The sequence below is a fragment of the Chroicocephalus ridibundus genome, chromosome 1, assembly GCF_963924245.1.
Source record: "Chroicocephalus ridibundus chromosome 1, bChrRid1.1, whole genome shotgun sequence".
NCBI classification, from domain to species: domain Eukaryota; kingdom Metazoa; phylum Chordata; class Aves; order Charadriiformes; family Laridae; genus Chroicocephalus; species Chroicocephalus ridibundus.
Window position 1 is genome coordinate 216656300 of NC_086284.1, and position 16998 is coordinate 216673297.

Here is a 16998-nt window from a genome sequence, read left to right on the forward strand (position 1 = left end):
TTACTCTCTGCTTCATCAGTGGTCTATGTTAAACTGTTCAACTGCAGGAATCAGCTGAATGAAGCTAAGAGAAGCAGCACCTGCATCCTCCACACTGGTCTCAGATGGGAAATTACACAACAGCACCAGTTCCAAAATGAAAGGCAGGACCATGAAGTTTCTGAGGCAGGAAATGGAGGACGATTCAAGCAGTCATTTCATGCAGTCTCAGCTGCGGAGCAGCAGCTAACAACGGCAAGACGATTAAGAATAGTTTCTTAAACCATGTTTCTGCTTTGATGAGCGATTCCAACTGCACTACACATCAAAGCCCGGCACAGCAAGCTAACTCACCACAGACTTCTGACGTTCTGGAGGATATTAAGAGATGCTAAGGGACACCGTGTCCCATGCTGTTTTAACAGTGTCAGAACCAGGCAAGCTAAGGTGTCAATCCAGCTCACATCTGAGTCAGTACACAGAGCAGACACAGTTTAGGATCATCATCAGAACGGGGTGGGGGGGGTGGGGGGGAACAGAACAAATCAATACTGTGAACACAGACCAGAAGTTTTGTTTGCTTACCTGACCAGAGAGGCAGTAAGTGATACAACTCCTGGTCACAAAAGCATTCAAGGAACAAACATGAGCAGAGAGCTGCGTAAGGCAAAACTTGCAATTATCATTTAAAAAAAAGTGGGTATGAAATAGCCCTTCAAAATTTTAGGCTGGCAATTCACAGACTTCCAAGACCCTGGATGCTCTGATGGTTAGAATCTTCCTTCTAACTCTAATAATGGAAGTTAAAAAAAAACAACAAACAAACCTGTCCTTAAAGTACCACTTGATTATTTTAAAGTACAAATTATGTAGCAATTATACAACACCAGGCTTCCTATACTAAGTGACAAGACTGGGAAACCCAAGAAGCCATTTACAGTTTGATATTCTTACCAGATTTCACCAATAATTTTGCAGTAGTATCCCAAACACCAGCAGCCTTAAGTACCTTAGACCAGGAATTCAATGTCAGAAAACATAATTATCAAACACTGAAGAAGTAACTAACAAAACTGACTCAACTGAAAGTTCTGCTAAGTAAAATGCCCCCTTCAGCAATAATGGAGAAAAACTGCAACACAATCCTTCAGAAAACATCAACTGTATCTTCTCCTAAACAAAACCAGATATTGTGATTTTCTGATTGTAACAAGAAGTATCTTACAGAAAAACAGAAGGACATACTTCATAACACAACAGGAAAGAGAAATGATCACTACCTATGAATGGAATACCTTAGTGAGAGCAAGTACGCACGAGCAATGATTCTTCATGATTTTTTCAAGCTATGTGAAGTCCAAATTATCAGTAATAACATTTGCTATGGTAATTCACTTGTCTTTCAGTCTAAGTACACATCATTGCTACTCAGCAAGACAAAGCACCCCTAGCAGCTAAACCCCAAACACAATAAAAAGCAACACTTTGACGCCTAAAGTAAGTTTTCAGATTCACACATGCAGTAGGGCACTGTAACCTCACTGAAGTCCTAATTTAGACTAATGCAGAAGTAATAAGACAACTGGTAATTTTACGGGCACGTGGCCGAAAAGATTTATTTAGAATTTAGCAGCCCTGGAGGAATTTCTACACTGGTAATAAGTTAAACCTGAATGCCCCAAATCACGATAATTAAAGGGCAGAACAAACCCTTTAAGAGAAAATAACCATAGCTACAAATGCATGGTAATGAGTCATGTAAAAAGAAAAATAAAATATTTCCAGTATGCAAGCCAGATGACTGCTGGACCACATCAGCTTATGGTAAAAGACAAGAACAGATTTTTAAACATTTGAAGATAAAATCTTCAAAAGCCAGCGTTATCCTGGGCCAACACATTAATCTAGTGGCAGCACAATGACATATCTCACCATGAAATCTAAATTTAAGATTCTTGCTTTATTCCTAAACTAACTCCTGCACCAGAGCTCCAGGCACTTGACGCCTCTGAAGTTAATTCCTCCATCAATTCAATGGTTCTTTCAAGAAAAGGCACCACCCCTTCTGTATTTACATAATCACGTCAAACACCAGGGCAGTAAGCAAATGGACAGGAAACATGGCCAATCATTAGGGTTATGGAAGATGCAAGCAGAAATTCAACATGTAGGACGACAGGCTAGCAAAGGTGCGAGCTTCAGATACTGCTATCTTGTCAGGTAGCTGAGTGCGGGATGGCGCACCTTCCTACGTGGACACAGTGCTATCTTCCCAACCCAAGGAATAAGTAACATATAATAAACAGCTCATAAAATTCCATTCATAGTCCTCTTAAATCAGCAAAAGTGCATAACAGTAAATACTAGGAACATAAATTACTAATAACCAGCTGAAATATAGAAGAGTTCTACAAATTGTTCAAATTTGATTTTTGAGTACAGAATAAACATTTTTGTTTAACTTTTTATATTAAGCTTTGCTAAGAGAGAACCTCACCTATTCTGATCTCCTTATGTTGGTCATTCACCTCTTCTTCACAGACTCTGACTTTTAATCTTAGCAAGTCCAGGTTTCTGTGCTTTTATGCTCTCTGTCCTCTTCCAGGAACTGCTGCCTACAGACAGTACTCCACTCGCTTGCTGCCTCCTCTGCTGCACCCACTTTGCTGGTGGTGCTGATCCACATGTATCAAACACCCCAGTAAAGCAAGTTGACTACGGACGTATCTCAGGACAGTTCCAGCTAGCCCCTTCCCTGCAGTGCTGGGAAATCCCAGCCCCTGTTGCCCAGGCTGTTAGAAATCTCCCTCTCTGCAGTCCCAACCTCTGCTATTTACAACACTCACAGGAGATGAAGAACTTAGCAGAAAAATTGCAAATACAAACAATTTAAATCCTGAGCTATCAGTGAAGCTAGTTAACATAATATAATACTTAAATATGCTTTTATAAACCACAGGAGGGATTCAGCAGTAGATGGTACTATTAATATAAATATTATTTAACAGAACCCTTGAGATGCACAGAATGAAGAAGGGTCAGCTGGGTACCGACTAGCTGAAAAAACACATCTTTACGATCTTCATCCATTTTAAACTAAAATAATGCCAGCAGGGAAAATTAAGATTCCAAAGTGAATTCTGCAAGAGATGCTGCTACAAAGTCAGTCTTAAAAGCAATAATCCTGAGAACCTCCATCCACCTAGTGCACACAGTCGAGATGCCAGGGAAACATATACCCTACAACCACAGGATGGGTAGTCACTTACTTACAGGCCTGGGTCTACAGAAAGAACAGGTGTGACTGTCCCACACCTCCCTCAGGAAATCTTTACATCTCCATACAGCTGCAATCCACAGGAGGATTTCCTTAAACTCTACCAAAAGCGTAAGACGGATTTTGGACTCACCTTCGTGGTTTCAATAGCTGGTGGCAGTGAGGGGCAGGAAGAGCAGAAAACACGTTACAACTGAAAGCTATCTCGGAGCCTGACCGCGGCTAACCTTTGTAATACTAACGGAACAGGGTACCAGTAAGGGCCACCACTCACAGCAAGGACAGAATGGATTAAGAGGACCTGGCTATAGCTGCCCTTCCTTGCTTGAATTTCTACTCTCTTGTAGATTCTTTCTTTAAATTTCCACCATCAAACCACAAAGATAACCTGGCATTCAGGCAACAGGCAAGGACTCCTTTTGCTGCAGCAAAAGCAGAAAAACAACTGAAGAAAACAGAGGAATCATGAATGCCACCTGCAGGAAGAGGATGGACTTATTCACCCCTATTTTTGTTTCCTGCAAGGCGGCAGCAGGCTGAAGACAAGACCTAGTATGGATACCGACAGCAGGCACAACCATAAAGCAACATTTCAAAAAATGGGACAAATGGAAAAATCCTGACATGAGAAAGAATCACTGCAGCCTCTTTCAAAACCTTTATGCATTTCTGCCCACATTACTAAAAAGAACAATAAACAGTTAATAACATTGATTAAGGTCTTTGCGAAGATTTACGGATCAAATATGAAAATTAAATAAGCCAAGCACAGTTTACCCACGATAAACTTTGCAGTTCAAAGAGATACCAGTTTATATGGTAACATTAGAGATACAGAATAATTAATGTTGACATAGCTACCAAAGAGACTGCATTTAAAAGTCTCAGAGCTGACTTCCAGTTTTAATCTAGCCAGGAAGATTTTTCTAAAGTAGCAGAGTAAGAAAAAAATAAATTACAGTCCTCGTCTGTTAGGAATTGTATGCACATCACAAACTTGTTCTTCAAAGCAGACTTCATACTTTGGGTAAATACAGTTTTTTCATCGTAACCGATCTTGTGAGAAACTGCCAGAAGATACATTACTACTTTATCAGCCCATAGCATCTGGAACAGAATTGAACCTGTTCATGATAATAGCAGCCATTTGTAATTTCAACGGAAAACATCAACGAAAGGGATATATCCAACCAGGTATATCCTACAGAGACCGTGACCAGGATAACATTAGAGATGACACATTGTATTTATAATATTTACCTAATACAGCAACTAGGAGAATAATCTTTCATAAACCTTCTCAGAAGTGACTTCACCCACAGGAACACAAAGTTTGCTTCACAGGAAAAGACTATAAGGGCTTGTTTTTTAAACCAGTGGTCTTTAAACTACAGGGACATGCAATACATCCTGAAAAGGGGGAAGGGCATGAAAAAGTTAAGAACTGAGGGTTTAGAACAAAATAAGGGCTATAAATGAACATAACAGCTATCTGCAGGTGCAGCACATGCAAAACACAAGGGAGATAAAAAAGGTATTTATACTAAAGGATATTATTTGTACAACAAATGAATGTAAGCTGGCTGTGAACTACATTTGCGCTAAAATTAAAAACTGGATTTCTAAAAATCAGTGAAATCAGACAATTGAACAGCCTTTGAGAGGCGCAATGAAGGTTTCAATGTGGAGCCTGAAAACTGTTGCAGTAATCATACCGCATGCTTGCTTTCAGCGGTGGAGGAGTAGATCCTGCCATCCAGGCTGCCCCGTGAGAATCTATTGTCCATGCTTCCGCGAAAAGACGCTTCTCTCCCTTCATAATGTTAGGAGGCCTGGGTTAACCTATCAAACATCTCTACCAGCATTTTTCCTCCTGTTATATTACGCTATTTTCTTCTCCAGTACAAGTTATTGTTGTTTATAAGTGTTACTCATTCTTTACCAAAGTAATACTGCTTTTGAGTAATTCAGCTTTACTCACTAAATAGACATTTCTATTCACAATTCATGGTTACTTCTCCTCGGTCACCATCTCTGCCTTTTTTTCTCTCCAATATTCAAGCAAGGACCTCCTCATGAATGTCAGCAGTTCCATTAGCAAGGACTGGGAGAAGAGAGGTTCCCACTGAACTCCCACTGCAGTAGTATAGCTCAGCTCTGCCCTTGTTAACTCCCTTTAACCTCAACACCAGTAATATATGGAAACTGCAGTTTCTTGAAAACCAAAAAGAAAGCATTTTCCTAAGCCACAAAAAAAAAAAAAACACAAAACAAAAAACAACCAAAAAACAAAACCAAAAAACCCGAAACACCCAAACAGTTGCGCAACGCTACAGGCATATCAAAACAGCAGATACATTCAGTGTTAATGAAATCACATATATTAAGTTGGTCCAGTCTCATTCCTGTTCCATATTGCGTGAACCCTATTCAAATTTAAGTGTCTTTTACTTTCAAAATACTGATTTCTATGTCAATACTGTTTTATGGGTATCTTTGAACTACCAAAAATTGACAAGGCTAACAATCCAAAGATTAAAGCTAGTTTATTTCATTTTTTTATGGGAAGGGTGCACAATTCTCTGCTGAAACTACCAAAATTAGTTGTGGTTCCGGGACAATATTCTTCAGAAAAGTAGCAGGTCCCATAACGCTGGATCCACCATTTGGCTTTCTGTTTATACACGCAACTGTTGGCTTCACTTAACAGATGCCTACGGACACAGCTAAAAAGGAAAGAGGAGGAATCAGACGATCTGGCTTGAATAGGGGCCACTGCTACAGCCCTACAAGAAAGACAGTATCTTTGAACTGGAGCTGACAAGGAAGCTAGAGTGACAAGCAAGGAAGGGAGCTCCATCCAAGAGCCCACACAGCAATTTCTGGTAGCTCTGGCAGTCGGGGCTCACCACACAGCACTGTACCGCTGATTTCCTCCGGCAGAGGGCAACGACACTCACACATCCCTCTGTTGTACTTTGAAATGAGCGTCAAGATTTCATGCCATCAAAACATTACCGACAGCTGCTTTAGAAAACAAGCAGTATTTAACGCTGCAGAATTTTAACGTTGCTGCTCCATTTAAGTTTTTTTTTTTTTCCCACATATGTCTTTTCTATATGGACATCTTACCAAGAAAAGATATCTTGTTTTTCACAGATTTGGAATCCTGTTCTGTATCAGCAGGATAAACGTAATCCTGATTGCTCCAGGACCCTGGGGCACTGCCATGAAGTCACACAAATTAGAATATAAAAATCTCCCAAGAACTACGGATGATACAGCAATATACAGCAGATGTTAACAGATTAATGTTTGAAGTTATGTTAAAAAAAAAGGGGGGGGGGTGCGACATTAAACATACAGAACTCAGAATGATACAGCAATTACATCTTGTTAAAAGCGTGCTTTCAGTTTACAAAACACATGCAGACAATAGCCAGAAACCTCCTATTTCTCCTCCTGCTAAAAGTAAACACCATGGCTTGATGCATCTTCTCCCTCCCAGGAGGCTTCACAGCTGCTTGCACTGGCTTCGTAGCAAGAAATCTCCAAAGTTTCAATGATCAAACACAAAGATAGGTTCAGCTTCAAACACATCTCTTCTGGATAAACTACCACCAACCACCCAGTATCTGGCCACTTAGAAACACCTTACTTTGTGGATATAAACAGTAACCAAGAAAAAAGCCAAGACAATGCGTGTTGTTTTTCTGAAGAGGCTAAAATTTGAACATCGCTTTGATTCTACTTTATTTCCTCTGCACACTGTAATTTGCGAAGCCAGTATCTGCCTTCATTTTACAACTCTGTCGCTGCAGAAGCTCCTACGGCAGCTAGTATATTTATGCTAAAATTCAGTAACCTGAAAAGAATATAGATATTATTCAAATTAGCACATCTTCTGGGTATTCCATACACAATGTTACTAGATAAATGTAAAAGTAATCTTTCTTTTTCTGAAAATATATATGCTACCAAAATTATACCAAATAACACCACAAATAAAAAAGGATTAGCCCAGATTCAAGGTATATTTTCCAGAGAGATCCAAACTCACTCCACCTGTGTCAGGAAAAGTTCTGTGAACAATGTTCAACCTAAGCTAATAACCACTACGGAAAGATAAGGATTACTTCAGGCTCAGCACTACAGTAGCTGCACTCAAATTGCTACCAAATTTTGCTGCAGCATACAGGCAAATCACCATGTTCCTGTACGTAAAGGGGGGGTGGGAGCGCAGAAATTCTGAAATTTTGTAAAATTAGAGCATGATGCTTACCAGGTTTCCCTCTCCCCATTCTACTCACTCCATCTTCCCACCTGGGGAAACAACTGCTGCTTCTGACAATTTGTGAGATGACACAATAAAAAAAAAAAAAATCTCAGTATTACTAGCACGCTGACTTCACAAGTTTTCTGTTAACATTAGACAACTGTGCATCATTCTTTACATGTAAGAACATCATGGGTTTGCTTGCAAGAGAGTAAGAATTTGAAATATACAACAGAAAAAGTTATGACCGCTTTAGTATCTTTGTATTTACCAACACTGCCTACTTGCTACGTAACTGCACAAATTACATCCTTCATCAGGACCTACTCCTTAAACAAGATATATTCAGAGTATTCCTAAAATCATGGCTTACAAATGGTGTTGTAAATGCCCTTTAAATCATTTGTTCCTCAAATTCTTTTGTTTATCCTTTAGTCACAAATTTCTAGCCTGGTAAGAATAAAAAAAAACAAAAAAAACACCATCAGCAGTGTCTCATTAATGCTTCATAACATAATAGGAATTATGAAAAAAAAGAGTTCTCAAGTAACAGAGTACCCTGAAATTCAGCTTACTGTGAAACCCAATTCGAGAGCAGTACCATCTCCCCTCATCCACAAAACTTTCCACATGTTTAGACTATAAAATAAACCATTGTCAATAGCAAAACTTCAATGTCCATGCTGATTAAATTTAAAACAAGCATGTTATTACAATTACCACTTTTTTATTGTCCTGCCAAATACATCACTTTATGTAAGAAACTTATAAAACATTTTCAGCTTGACTGCTTTACTACCATATTTAATATTTTTGCTATATAGATGTCAGTCTTTCAGAGATCTCCAAACTTATGTCTGTGAAGAAGCATGATGCTGGGGACATTTAACACATTCCTTGTAGAGCTCAAGACAGTTCGTGAAAATTCATGAATTAGGACCCTCTTCAAGTGTTAAGTGCCCAGATTGGGAACCTGCGTAAGGATGAAATCTCTGACCTTGGTAAGGGTAAAACTCAGAACAAGCAACTCCCATTTCCAGCCTTGCTGTTAGACAAGAATGCTACATTTGCTGGCTGAGTTGCAGCATCCTGAAGGACTGAAAAAGGATGGTGAATTCTATACTGTATTTTCGTGAAATCCAAAGCCAAAAAGAAAAATACTGTTTATGCTTAAATTTGTGACAAACAGTTGCAGCCCCATTAATTCCATTTCCAGTCATTTAGAAAGGCACGAGTCAGGATCCAAAATTATCAAACTGACTTGAAAGAACTGCTAGAGGAAATTTTTTTTTATTTTTTTTTTTAAACTTTGTATTTCAGCATTCACGTTCTCTTACCCTCTATGTTGCAGTATTTACAAGCTCATAGTCTGATACTACCAATAATTCCAGAAGCACGATGTTTATGGAAAAACACTATGCAAATATGGCACTACAGCTAATCATACTATACATGAAAGGACAGAAAACATGACTCCATGTTTTAATTTTTAAATATAAAAGAAATATAGTAACATGCAATTGCAGACATTGGGGAAAAAAAATCTAGCCTGGATTAAAGAGATCCTCTTAATTTTAACCATATAATAGGCTACCAGTAGCACAAACACACTTACTTGAAGTATGTTCACAATTTCCCTTTTTATTAAAGCAGGAAAAAGAGGTTTCACTACTTCCTATCGCAAAACCAGTATGAATGCTAGTTTAGATATTTCCTTTTCAGATGCTTTTTAAGTACTTATGAAGAGTAAAATAGTGACCATTTTGCCACTGAAATTTGGCAAGGCATTGGATCCTAAAATTAAACTTTGAGTACCTCTTTAAGAGATAAATCAGTATTGTTTATATAAAAAGTGGAGAGACCTGGCACAATACCTATTTTTCATAGCCCTTTTTTCATATACATTGTATTCGTCACCAAAACAGCTCTGTAGAACACTGTGTACAGCACACATTGTGCCTTGTCATGAACTGACAGCAACTGAAGAGAAGGTGAACCAAGTTACAAAATGAAGTATTTTTTTTCCTCTAGCCGTCTAAGAAGATAAATGATCTTAGTTATATTAAAGAGAAATGGGATATGGGATCCAAAGGGCTCATTTTACATTAACTGCATCTCACCAACAAAAATAGAGAAAGCAATTTCCTGGTGCATCAATTCCACGTACATTCAAAAATCAAGAGACGCTGGCACGCTCTGTTACTGTGCACCTTCCAGTATTCTCTAACAAACCAACCACTCCCTATTAATTTCCTGTTTTAAGGTAGGGCGTTTTGGTTCCCCCAAAATACAAAGATATGCAGATATGCCTGTACAAACCAAGTATACTACCTGGGTTAAAGAAACGTATTTCTGTAGGTTACAGGAGTTTCAAATGACTCCTGTAACCAACACAAAACATCAGCTATCCACAGCATACGTCAAGTACAGCTGATAACCACCCCCGCCGCTTCACCATTACAGTGGCCCTCAGCTTGTTTCAGAGCCATTACCCTTCTTGTTATTTTAAGGCCATATTCCCTCCTCAGCAATACCAGTCGGTATCTAGAAACTCTCATCATTTCAGATGCAAAAAACTGTACTGATAAAGTTACGAAGGAACAGAAGTAAAAGCACGCGAAGCATCATAAACCATCCCTGATGCATAAAACTGCAAACCTTAACTTCCATCTTCCTTCTCACATTCTGCATTTATAGAGCATTAAAATCCTACTACTAGTAACAGAAGACTCCTTTCTACTGCAATTCCAAAGCAGTTTTAAATATCTGTGCACAGTCCTCACCATTAGTTATAAAACCGTCTCTCCCCTTCCTGACCTGTTCTTGTTCCTCTGCTGTTATTTAACTCTTTAAAGCTATTTGAGAGTCACGATCTTATTAATAGTTATGTAATTCTTAAAAATATATTAAATTTTGAATTTTTAAACAGTACAATATGAACATACGTAACAAAACACGGACATACACCCCTCCCCCACTTATTCTAAACAAAAATATCTTCATGATCTAGAATAACAGTCTTCCTTTTTTTTTCCTCCAGCTTGTCAGCCCCAGAATCTTTAATGGTGCAGAAATCTGTATTACAAACACAAGCCTACATAGAACAGATGCCCTTTCCTCAGTTGCTTCCTACTGACCCTGGGTAAGTTGTTTGCAGACGGCCAGGGTCCCCTTCCTGCAAGCCGAAATCCACTGATCTAGAACTGCGTATCCTCTTACTGTTTGTTCTGCTATCCGAGAAGTTACACTAAAATGGCATTACATTCCTCAACTCCAAATAAAACTAGTCTTTCTCCATATAGCCTATTAACAACCATTCCTCCACACCCTTCCATAAAATCCTATTTCCAGAAACAAAGAACTGCCGAAAACAAGATGTCATCATTTAAGATACCTCACATTGCCACAGACTGGGACGCAGCACAAGTCCTTCATGCTAAAGGCTGCCCAACCTACCTATAAATAGGCTCAAGGCTCCAGAGACCGATAGCTAAACACGATCCTCACGGCGTTCCCCTGTGCTACCTACATAAAGCCGCGTGCCTTAACAACACCGGGCTAGGAACATACGTAGCTACTGCAGTAGAGCACCGAGGGGATAAATAATGAAACAAAAAAAAAAATAAAAAAAAAAATCACTGGGTATAAACAGCTCTCTTCCGGAGAGAAAAACCTCCCTCTCAGGAGGCAAAAGCCGGCACCAGATGGGCAGAGACGGCTCGGCTATGGAGAGACCCACCAGCCAGGCCCAGACCCCTCAGGAGGGCCCGAACGGCCGCTCCCTTCAGCGCAACGGCGGTGCCAGGCCCCGCGGCCAGTGACAGGAGGGTCCTGGGCCAGTGACAGGAGGGCCCCGGGCCAACGACAGCAGGGTCTCGGTCACCTTCCCTGGGGCAGGAGAGCCTCAGGGCGCCCCCGGACCGGCGGCCATGTCCGCTCCCCGTCAGGGTTTCTCCCACCCCCCCCTCCCCCCTCGCAGCGGCGGGCGACGGCCGGGGGCGGCGCGAGGCCGAGCCGCGTGACCGCCTGAGCCGGCGGCACGTGGCCCCGACCATAACAAACAGGCGGGTGGGCGGGGGCGGGCCGCGCGCGCGCCCTGCCAAGGGGAAGGGGAAAGGGGGGGGGGAGGTTGGGTTGAAGAAGGAGGGGGTGAGGGCCGCGAGCGGCGCGGCGATTGGCTACGGAGGCCGCGGTGGGCGGGGCCCGGCAGCGGTGCAATGCTGAGGAGGCGCCAGGCGGGGGCCGCGCCTCGAGGGGTCGCGCGCGCTTCCCGCCCTCAGCGAGGCCGAAGCCCGAAGACACCCCCCCTCCAGTCCCCCCCCGACCTCTCCCTCACAGCCCCCCTCAGACCCACCGCCCCAATGGCCACACTCCGCCACCCCCTTCCCCACAACTACCTCACCCCGGAGCTCCACGGGCCGCGGGGCCACTCGCCACAGTCCCCGAGTTGCGCCACGCAGGAAGCGCCCACGGTAGCTATCACCCCCTCACCCCGCCGTTTCCCCTCAGTACTTCTCCCTGAGGAGCCTCCCGCCGCCTTTCCCCGGGATGTGGGGGGGAGGGGACATGGCTCCGACGCTCCCCTCAAGGCGACCGCCTGGTCGCCGGACCCCCCCCTTCTCCCCTCCCGCACCCACCTGTGGGGCGGTGGGGTCGTGGCCCCCTCTCTCCTCGGCCGCCTCCATCTAACCGGCGAGCTCGCACCCGGGGCGGGGAGCATGCGGAGGGATGGGATGGAAGGAGGGTGGTGGTGATGGCGGGGCGAGGGGGGGGGGGGCGGGGGGAACTGCTAAATATACCCGCTGCCGGCGGCACCGCCTGTGTCACGGACCCGGGCTGGCGAGCGGCGGCGCGGCCCGGCCCTCCCCGCCTTCCACCCCCCCACCCCCCCTCCGGCATCTTGTTTTCTCCATACGCACTTGGAAATGCGGACCGGGGGGGTGTGGTGGTGGGGGTGGTGTGGTAATTTCGGGGGGGAACGTTGTTATTTTCGCTCGATTCGGGATACCCACGCAGCGGGAAAACAAACACGGCGCAGTCCTGTCCTCTCCCCCCGCCCCCCCCCCCCCCACGGCGCTTCGGCTGTCACTTGGCTCCACGTCGCGAGAGGCAACCACCACCACCCCCCATGTCGCGACAGCAGCCCGCGCACCTGCCGCGCACCTCACTTGCCGTGTCCGATGCGAGGAGGGGGGCGCCAGCCTTTCCCTCCCCCGGGGAAGCCAAGTAGCGCCGGCGGCCCCTGCGAAGGGACCGGCCGGCGGGGGGGGGCGGGTGATGGGCCGGGGGGGGGAAGCTGGTCGCTAGCAGCCAGGTGCGTGGGGGTTCGGTGGGTGCGGAGCGGTGGGGAGCCGGGATGGAGCGAGCCTGCCTCCCTCTCTCTCGCCTCTTCTTCTCCCCCCCCACTCCTCCTCCTCAGCGCACACACACACGCACCCCCCCCCCGCTTGTGTTTACCTCAAGTTTGAATTTTATCTGCGCAACATGAGCTGGAATGCGGACATGGAGGGCGGGAGGGCGCGCACACACCCGCCGCTCCGCGGGGACACGCGGTGCCCCCGGTCCCTCTGTGTGTCTCCGTGCGTGTGTCCCCCAACACACACACACGCCCCCGGCACCCCCAGACCCTCCACACACGTAACATGGCGCGACCCCCCGACCCCCCAACACCACCCCACAACTTGGGGGGCGGCAAGCGGGCAGCTCCCCTCCCGAGTCCCGCCGGTAACTTACCTCCGAGAGCGGCCGCTTTTCCTCCTCCCCGGGAGGGGACGTGCGCCACCGGGCAGCCCCATCAGCGGGGCTTGTGCCACATCTGCCCGCGCTCCCGGAGACAGGTGCAGGCGGAGCGGAGCGGCGGGGCGGGCCGGGGAGGGGAGCGGAGCGGGGGGGGGGGCCGCGGGGGGGGGCACGGCTGCCCCGCCGCTTCCCAGCCGCCCCGGGCTCCCCTAATGCTTCCCTCCCCACAATGTTGTTTCATTATATCATGTCCATCATGTGACACCCGCAGGCCTCTCTCTCTCTCTCTCTATGGAAACTTAAAGGGGACTTTCACGTGACGACGACACCGCCGCTGGACCCGCCGGTACCCCCCGGTACCCGCCGGGCCTACCCGGGGTGGAGGGTGGGAGCTGCCAGCCCCGCTGCCGCCCTCTTCGCACCTCCCGCTCTCAGTTCTGCGAGTCAAAGCAAGTTGTGCTGCGCTTGCTTGTGCCATTACCATTATTATTAATTGGGGTTGGTGTTTTGGGTTTTTTTCTTATTATTTTTCCCCTCCCCGCCTGTGATCGCTCACCGTGCTCTCGGGCCAGGCACCTTGCGTAGCCGGGGATGGTCCCCGCTCCTCGGAGGGTACAAGATTCGGTGCTCGTCTGCCGCCACGGTGGGTCTCCGGTGCTAGAAGCAGCAGAGAAAGAAAAAAAAAAAAAGAAAAAAAAAAACTTGTTTGTGTCAGACTGAGGAGGCTGGAGATGTGAGCGATGCTGTCGGTGTGGCTGTGCGGGGCTGATGCGGTGGTCACGGACGTGCTTTTTAACTCTGCCAGTTCATAGGGAAACGATTTACCGGTCTAACCTGTGATGCCGTCGGTTTGCCAGAGCGGGTTGTAGAGATGCTGGACGGAGCCGTTTCTAGCGACGTACACTTGCCACTGCCATAATGCAAGCCGCCTATACAAACAGACACCCCTTGGAGAAGGGGAAAGGAAAGATGAAGGCATTTTCCGCGCTTTGAGAAGACCCCGGTTCCCCCCGCGAGCCCCGCCGCCGGTCTCCAGCCGCCTGCCCGCGGCCGGGGGTGCGGGAGGCCGGGCGGGCAGCGCCGCGTTCCTCAGGCTGCTGTTCTGCCTGCAGTGCTGAAGTGGGTTGTATTTTTTCCTTTCCCAGTTTTCCTCCTGCCCCCACGATTTGGGATGGAGGAGCTGAAGCCCACCTGCTCCGTGGTCCCACCGCCAAACCTCTGCCAGGCTGGCGATGTGCAGGGGGCTCTCGGGGTTTTCTCCACAGAAGACGGTGCATGGTTCTCACGGGAGGTCCCCAGATTCTGCGCCCGAACTGGTGGCGTCATGTTGGCAGTCAAGTGCAAGGTTCCAGGGGCTAGCTTGTAGGGGGGGATGGATTTGCTGTTAAAAACTGAAGTGGGAAAAGCGTGCTGCATTCATTCCTTCCTCACAGGTTCCACTGGAAATCGCAGCCTGCCAGCAAATTAAAGCATGACCCACAGATGCAATAATTTTTAAGTTTGGAATTTAATTTTTCAGTGTCTCATCGAGTTTTCTTGAAGGGAGTCATATAAACGACCTTTTTCCCATCTGTGGGGTTGACGCTGATGCCCGTCACATGTACTGTCAGCCTTGGGAGGGGACCAGAGCTGACGCAGGCCCGATTCTGGCAATGATGGCAGATCATCTCCCTTCACTCTCCCATTAATGCTTCCAGAGTTGAAGTACCTGTGCTCTACCCTACTCGTTTCCAAGAGCCCGTGCAATAAGCTGTATATGTAACAGATCAGTGTTTTGGATACCTCTACTATTATTTTTCAAAATCTTTCAGGAGTTTTGTAGGAATTAATGATTTTATCTGAGAAGAGTTAAGTGAGTGAGACAGGTTCATCCTCCTTTCCTTCCTTCTTTTCCGAGTCTTCCCTCTATCCACCCTACACTTCGTTGTTTTTTATCTGTCCTTTCCCATCCAATTTTGAGGGGATTTCTACCTCTGCATTCCTTTCTGCCATTTTCTCTGGGTTGTCCCACTGCTGTGGAGTCTAGCTCCAGCATGCCTCGCTCTCCCTCTCCCTGGGCCTTATTTCCCTACCTCACTAAGACTCTTTTTATTCCATATTCCCTTCTTCAGATCATCCTTAAGGGAGAAAGAGGCTGGAGCTAGGATATAAAGTAGTCTTCTAGGAGTACTGCCAGAACCGATCTGTTTTACTCTGCTGCTGCTGCTGCTGTTGCTGTTCTGCTGTGTCATGGGAAGAGAGTTACCTAGCCACACCAGCCCTCGGAAACGGCACCTCAGGCAGAGCCGCTTGCTGCACACCCAAGCCGTGTTTTACAAAGCTGAAGGGTAAGTTTGTCTGGCGCAGGATTTAGGCTGGAAGGAGAAGGTATCACTCCCTTAGTGGTCTCTGATGGGAAGATCGGTGCAGAATGTTGGGAGATTTGCAGGAGGCAGAGTGGCGGCAGCAGCAATGACAGCACATCATCACACAGCTTTATTTTATTTTGTCAAGCCAAGAGGCTTTTGGTTACAGCTGAGAAGAAAAGCAAAATGATGCATCTCTGTAAAAAGGGTGCTTTTTCCGAAATTTACTATAAATTCTTGCAAGGAGGTCTTGCACTAAGAAAGAGCAGGGATTCTGCCTCCTCTTAAAAAATGTTGTTAGTTATAAAATCTTTACGATTGTGGCTCCTTCCACCTGAGCCTGCTCCCTTCAAAAACTTAATTTCAAAACTGTGAGTTTTAAAGATGACTCTTGTCTCTCTCGCCTCCCAAGTTTATGTTCCTTGTAAAGGCCTGAAGAAGCCTAAGGCTATATCTGCCTGTGAATGAAAAAGGTTTGAATAAACACTGATGTGCACATACTCATGCATATACACACGCATGCACAGGATTTAAAGCATCCCATTGAAAGTGCACATATAGGAAAATCCTTCATCATGTGATAGACTTTAATATCTGCCTTAAAATTAATCCCTAACTGATGAACTCTGTGTTGTGGCAGATCACAGGAGGCTCAATAGCTGGGGTTCCTGTGCAGGTTTTTTTAAACTGCCAAATAAAATCCCCTGTTTGTTGTTGCATTAATCTCTATTTTCACAGCGGCTATGTGGGAAATGCTCATCTTGTGAAAGCAAGTAAGAAAATTTTATGGGGCTCCGATCTTATTTTTTCCGCAGTGAAAAAAAAAGACCCTTGTCATGAGGTCAGGACAAGATCCGATGCTATTCCACAAGGAAATGGTTAAAGGGCTCCGCAGAGTTTTTCAGTTCCTCTGTTAAGAGATAACTCTCTTGGGTTTTATTACAGCTTGAGCTTCGGAGATGGTCCTGCTTACTTATCAATGTTGTCTTTGCTTCTTTTTTTGTTCATTTTTGCTACTGAAACCGAATCTTCTTGTTTCACTTCTCTTTCAAATTCGTTTCACTCTTTAGTTCCCATGTGTTAGAAAGTGCAGTTTCATTTCAACTCTCGACAGAAGAGAAGAAAGCCTGATTCCACAAAGCAATTTGCAGTAATATATTTTCTTTGTCACTCACATGAAAACATTACTACTCAAACAGATCTAGGTATAAACAATGCCGACAGGCCCTCAAAAACAAACACAAATTGTGAAATTGAGGCAAATAGCCCAGAGAACCTGAAATGTTCTGGTGTCTAAAACACTGGCTGCTGTCAAAAATAGGGTAAAATAAAGCTTTGTTTACGTGTAGAGCAGAGTGTTTGTTGATCAAGTTTCTAAGGTG

The 16998-nt window shown here is 45.3% G+C and overlaps 1 long non-coding RNA gene across 8 annotated transcripts in view; it reads right to left on the minus strand.

The window, feature by feature from the left end:
* Positions 1-13411, minus strand: part of LOC134510410 (uncharacterized) — a 128395-nt gene extending 114984 nt beyond the window's left edge. For 4 of the 8 annotated variants that reach the window (XR_010069600.1, XR_010069598.1, XR_010069596.1 and 1 more), the window contains exon 1: positions 13266-13403. This is a non-coding gene — a long non-coding RNA (uncharacterized LOC134510410). Of the gene's footprint in view, positions 1-12695; positions 13115-13265 lie in introns of those variants that run through there. The other 4 variants (XR_010069599.1, XR_010069601.1, XR_010069594.1 and 1 more) reach the window with 4 other exon arrangements.
* Between the last annotated feature and the right edge of the window lie 3587 nt (positions 13412-16998).